Below are 7,181 nucleotides of genomic sequence, written 5' to 3' on the forward strand. Positions count from 1 at the left end.
TGTTAGAGTTGAATATCTTTATGTTATATGATAATTAGATATTGCCTTAAATGCTATTTTATGATGATTTTATTTGAGAAATTAAAAAATGGTGGGGAAAACTTGGATGAATGGTATGTTTTTTATATTGTTTAGCTCGTATTGTTAAATGCTCTGGAGCGTTATGGTCCACCTTTGGTGGCGGTGTTTACTTGAAGTACATGATTATATTGTATAAATGTGAGTATTTTGATTATGTTTTTGAAGGCATAGTTATCTAATTGAAATAATGATTATAATGTTTATGCATTATATGTTTTAGTAGATTGAAATGTGTATCTTGATGATGTTATGCCTAAATGAATTATATGATTATGTGAAGCATGCCAGTATGTTAAATATGATGAATTAAGTTATGATTTTGTTCAGGTTTCAATTTTATTAGTATGGTGATTATGTGAAAGGTGTTCTCAAACTTTAAATGAATGAATGAAGTTAATGAATATCAATTGGGGGATTTTAGGGTGGACACTCTTGGTGAATATAGATGAAGGGTCTAGACCGTCCCTACTATTCCTATAATATGGAAAAGGGGATTTTTGGGGTGAACACTTTTGTGAGTTGAAATGAAGTGTTTATTATCAATCCCACTATTCCAAAGATCTTTCTAAGATAGGTTGGAGGACTAATACCCTTTGTGCATTAAGATGTGGTGTCTAATAGTTATCCGTAGGGGATTTATTCTTAGCACCGAGATCATTTGAAGAAGGGGTGGTTACACTTAGAAGCAATCTCATCATCCCTTAACTATACGCCCATAAAGGAGTAGCTACTGGAGAAATCATTTAAAGGCTCAGGAATGACCCTACCCTAGAAAACTAGGGATCCCTTATCAGGTAGGTGTTAGTATCGTTATTCCATGTCTATATCTTTTGGTATTTGTTGGTTAAGCCTAGGACCACAAAAGAATTTAATTAACTAATTATTCGAAAGGATGTACTAAGGGTGGTGATGGTATGGGCCGCTATTTTCTCATTGCACAAGTAGGCATTGAGAGGGAACCTTGGTGTATCCTTATATGAAATGTATGAATGGGTCATAATGTGATGTAGGTGAAGTTATGTGACTTAATTTCTAAAGTTAAGATAGAACGTTAAGGTTATGTATTCAAGGATGAAGTTTATTAATTATGAATGTTGTGTGCCTAATGTAAGGGAATATTCTACTAGCACCTGGTTGGAGTTGTAGTATAGGATGCTACTTTCTCAATGTACTTTACAACTTGGGGGTTTTCTTGGAGAAGGGTTCTTATGTGAAGTCCTTATATGTAAGTGTGTTACTCCAGTGTAGTCTTGTCTTAATAGTATGAAGTTTTACCTTATGAATTAAATGATGATTTATATGTTTTTATTACTATATTCATGAAGGTTTCACTTATATATCATGAATTCTTTATTTCACCTAAAATATCCCTTTTTATATGTGTTTTTGCATAATTTTATACTTAGTACAATGTTTGTACTAACTCCATACTTTTCTATACTCTAAAAGTGTAGGTTAAAGGCAGGTGAATATTCCTAGAAGGCAAAGCTTGGGAATTTGACTATCTCAACACTTAGGATGTCCTCTAATATTTGAGGACATAGTCTATATTTCTTTTGATCTACTTTAGTCTTGTATAAGTTTTATTATATATTTTCATTCAATATAAAGGGTCGTGACGCTAATATATTTAAGTTGTGTCTTTAAGTTGACATGTGGCAACGAGACTTATTTCATAATATTTTATAAAAGATGTTTCTTATAATTATTCTTGTGAAAGCTTTTAATTCAGCACTATTTTTCATATCGTGTGCAATGAACAATAGCTAAGAGGATTATACATGACCTACGAAGGGTCGTGTATTCCTTGTGATGACTCAAGAGTGCTCCCTTCTTCTAGGGTGTACTTGCCAGTCCTTCAACCTTAAACACAAATATAACGAAACCTAGTTTTTTCATGTACAACCTTCTAATGTAATAAAATTGATTCAAGAAAAAAAATACGTCTGAAATTATATTGTTTCTAGAATAGAACAAGATTATTAATAGGAGTAAGAAGGTCAACTTACACTACAAACATCTAGTGGAGTAAGAAGGTCCACTTACACTACAAAAATCAGCCTCACAAATCTCCACAAGAAGCCTTAGCAAAGAAAATAATAGAAAATATAATGAATATCTTGTATCACAACATACAAATAATATTGAAGCAAGTTGTTGAGTAACCTCTACAACTATAATGTGCATAAAACCAACCCAACCTAAAAATTCACAATTTACGCAATACACAACTCTACAACAAAACTTTAACAATGAGATATCTTTAATAACAAACTCAATATTCATCAATCACAAGTTCCATAGGAAGGCAATCGCAAGAGCAATAATATACATGATCAAGTTCTCCAATGATAAATATATCCCAAGCATTAAAATGCAATGTCAAATATAATGATGCATGTCAGGACTAAGGATGCACACTCACTGTCTCATAGTGCTGGACCCATGCGGTACATATCTGCCCATTCATCTATCGTGGCATACGACAGGACGCTAAATAATAAAATATATTGCGGCTTGTGAAACGTTAAACCTAAGAGAATCTGCCGAGCTGTGTGACACGTCCATATAAAAATAATATACATCTCATCCTGCGATACGTCTCTCGAAATGCAACATCCGTTTTAATTTCTTTTTATTCCTCAATTAAAGTAACACATATCACAAGAATGTCTCAAAACTAATGTAAATAACATATTAACATAAATAATAAGGTGATGGATTTTTTAAATATATTGCACAATACACACAAAATAATCGTGATACAACATCAACAATTAATTAATTATCCTTTAAAACGATGTTCATCACATTATTCACGAACCATTAATTACATTTACTTTAATTATCTATTATTCAACGGTAGAATTATTCAATATGGATAAGTATACCCATCACGAATTAGCATTAATCTCCAACACTGTGAAAGACCTAATTAAATATACTTACTAAAGGTTTAGAAAACTACTTGCCTCAAATAGTTGAAAAATTACTCCGGGACTTGAGCCTTCCTCTTTCGTTGGACTTCCATAGAAATACAATCTGTTCAACTAAATTATCACAATAGTCATTCAGAATTGACAACACTCATATTACTATATGTTTAACCTAGACTTAGACACTCACCCAAATCTATAATCATGTTCCTGATCTTCTTTACAATTAATATATCAAATCCAAGATATATTTTTTAAATTTTCAAGCCTAGGATTAAGTTTCAATATCTACAATTTGAATAGTCTAAGATATTATTATATATACCAATATTATTATAACATGAATTTTTAGACGATTATAATAGTAAAAAAGAAAAAAATGAAATTTATAGAGAAATTTAATTAAGTAGTAACTTGCACTCTTAAAAGCAATTCATTGAATAATACATTCCATTCTTCAAAATCATTGATTACTAAATTTGTCCTACCATAATAATACATTCGTTTTCAAACCTAAAGTCGTCACTCAATGAACCCTTTGCATTCAATCTCTCATCAATATATTAATGAAATTAAATTTAATACAACCCTAGACTACAAAAACCAATCATTGCACACAAAATGAGGAAGAGAATATCAGGGTAAATCTTATATGATGTTGTCCGGTTTATGTTGTTTTTCTTGTTCGTGCAATAGAGTTCCTTTGTGACTTCGAATTAAATGACCGCATTTAATTCTGTTATGACTAAATTTAAGTAAAACACATCTATTTTTTTATTAATACTATATAAGTTATTAAATTAACCCATTAGCTACCAACTAAAATTAAATATTTAAAATCACCTGTCAAATAAACAATTAGCATTAACTAATAGCTCAAAAATTTCCAAAGCAATTTCACCAACTTATCAAAATGGACTCCCGCAACTATCTAGAGGGATAAATGGTAATTTCATAAATATTTTAAAAAATGACTTTATAGGTCATTACATTATCAAAAATTTTCACCTAATTTTTTTCAGGAGTTATTATAACCAATTAAAGTAATATATTATATATTTTTTATGTATAAAATAAATAAAAAATTGATATTGAATAGCTATATAAAAGCATTAATAAGCTTTAACAAGATAGTCATATACTCAAATATATATCTTAATGAATTATGTTCATGATAAACTTATTTGATATGAACATGTTTTAAATCATTCATTATATATTTACACTTATTGATATATGTTATAATGTAACATCATTTTATACCTGTTGAAATGTTCTAAAAACCAACTAAAATTTACTCCTTTTTTTCATGTACGAAATGATTCCCTTGTAATTTATTTATTTTAAAAATTAGTATTCCCCTTTAATTAAAAATTATAACTTTCATTAAAACTTGTGACTTTTAATTAAGAAAAATATTAACTTTTATGATGAGTTGTGAATATTATAAAAGAACTTTTTTGAAAAGTTATGGCTTTTATGAGTTGTTACTTTTATGAAAAGTTGTGAATTTTATGGAGAGTTGCATGTTTTATAAAATGTTGTAACATTTATGAAAGACTACTACCTTTCTTAACAATTGTGACTTTTCCAAAGAGCTATGACCTTTCCGGTATGACACAATAAGCATTTGTTCACACTTTCCTTTGTTGTCTATAAATAGAGGAGCTTCCTCTAATTTTAAAACAACAAAATTCGGAACTTCCTATTCTTCTTCTGCACATTAAATATTGATTATGAACTTCTTCTTCTTCTGCACTATAAAATATTTATTTACTTTGCTCATGTAGCTCAAATACACTATTCTTTTTGTATCATTACATTGGTAAATTGTAGTAGTGCAAAAGTCTAAAGCCTAATCTGAAGACTAACATGCGAGTCTAAGAGTTGTAACATGGTTTTAAGGTTAATAATAATTTATATAATTCATTTAGGAAGTTTTATAATCAAAACGTCAATGAACGCTCATAAAGGAATTTGGCTAAGTGTTTGGAGTAGTAAAATGTTGAAATTTTTTTGGTAAGGTGCCTCACGTATAATAGTTGGTTCATAGTTGAAACGGCCGGGTACTAATCCTGAAGGACCAACCAAGGGTCCTTGAGGAGGACCCTTGCAATTTGGCAAAAAGCTTCCAAGGGGCTGTGTTTACCTATGGTGTAGGCGATGATGTGTGGTTGGATCAACAGGGCGTCAATGTCTCCGTCGAGAAAAACTAATAAATTTTGGCTAATGTTCCATTTCGACCAGTCTCTAACACTTACAATGGGTTTGAAGGAAGGAGGGGGCAAGGGTATTGACTGACCTAGTGCCCGTCAGTCGAGGTCTCGTAGGTCAGGTCACTATGGTGATGTTTTGTTTTAATTAATTCAATTATTTAATTAAGTGTTTATTTAATTATAATGGGTTAAGGAAGTCCTAATTAATTTAATACATAGCATCTATAAAGACCCCAAAACCAAATTAGACTAAACACAACTCTCATAATTCCCGAAATCCAATTTCTCTTCCCTTTTCACTTCTTTATCTCTCCCAAAGAAAATATATAGAAGTCAAATAAAAGGAGAGTTATAGGGATTCAAGAAGGGGGATTTTTTCCATCAAACTTCATCAATTAGTACGGTATGGGATTCCTTTCACCTTTGGGATCTCGTTCTCCAAATGGTTCCTCCAAGATGATTTCAAAGAGACAAAATTATAGTGGATTTTCTTACAATATGAAATTGATCTTGTGAATCACTTTGTTTATGATTCCATTTGGTTATTAAAAGTAATTAACATGTATTATTTATCCAATCATACTACTTCTTTATGAATTTACCTAGGTTGAGGATGATTACCTTTTCCCCTTAACCCTAGGTTTGGAGTTTGAATTGTATTATCTAGTATTGATACAATTGGCTTGGTTAATGTTTTAATTAATACTCTATGTTGTTAATATGAAAATTTATTAGTAAATTATGATGTAATGAAAACGAATTATGCTATTTCTTGAGTAATTAACCTAGGTTGTGAAGAAGATCATGAATTTGAGTTATGTCCCTAACCCTAGGCTATGAACTAGGATGAATTTTTTTGTAGTGATTCAATTAAATTTATTATTATGTAGGTTAATATTTTGTTATTGTATTATACCTATTGTTGTGTTTAATTGGATGGTAGACGGTAAGACCTTAATGATGGCCTGTGAAGGAGATTCGGGTAAGTCTTGTTATCTCAATTCTTTGCTTCTGTTATAATTACTTGTGTTTAGTGATGAAGTTATATTGAATTTAACCTTATGTTAAGATTGAATAAAGTTGGTATGATGTTGAATTGGAATGTCTTGAATTATAGTTTGTGTGTTTTTGGCTAAGATGTAAATGTCATAAGGATGGTGCTAACTTAACAATGTACCTTATTATAATGAGATATGTAAATGTTCTAATCTCACATGTATGAATTGTAATGTACGGAAAATACACATGCAATTCTTATTGAGCTTTGAGGATTATTATATAATGGATAGACGCTATAAATTAAACTATGCAATGGTATTTAATAAACACTCAAAGACATTTCAAAAAGGGACTCTAGCTTAGCACCGAGTGAACTAGAGAGAGGAGTCTACCTTCCCACATATAGAATGTAGGATCACTAATGTACTCATGAAATTGTATACTATAATGAATGTACCATAATGAGGGTCCCAACTACATCTCCTAGTTCTTTAACTATGTTGCCACCACAAGGATGCTAGCTAGTGGATCTACATCGATGCTACATTCATGCTTTGGTATTGCCTTGGCAAGTAGTCCGCCTTATTTCCAAAACATTAGCTCATGTGGTTTAACGTCGGTTAATGAAAGATGTCCCAAAAAGGTAAAATGAAGTAATGAAGTGAACTCTAACTAGGATGACCTAAGGAGTTTAGATTAATCTAGGTAGGGGTATGGTACTCTACCTATACATTGCACCACTTATCATTGAGGGAAGTCTTAGGAGTATGTTCTTATGTATGTATATTCTTAATAATATAAATGATATGTAAATTACGATATTACATGTTAATGACACTATGTGATGTTTGTTTCACTTATTAACATGTTTTTGATCTCTATTGCTAAAGTATTATTATGTGTCCTCCTAATGGTATAGTATATGAAGTTGGGCATTGTTTATGGTCTT

This window comes from Solanum lycopersicum, chromosome 8, assembly GCF_036512215.1.
Source record: "Solanum lycopersicum chromosome 8, SLM_r2.1".
Taxonomy (NCBI): domain Eukaryota; kingdom Viridiplantae; phylum Streptophyta; class Magnoliopsida; order Solanales; family Solanaceae; genus Solanum; species Solanum lycopersicum.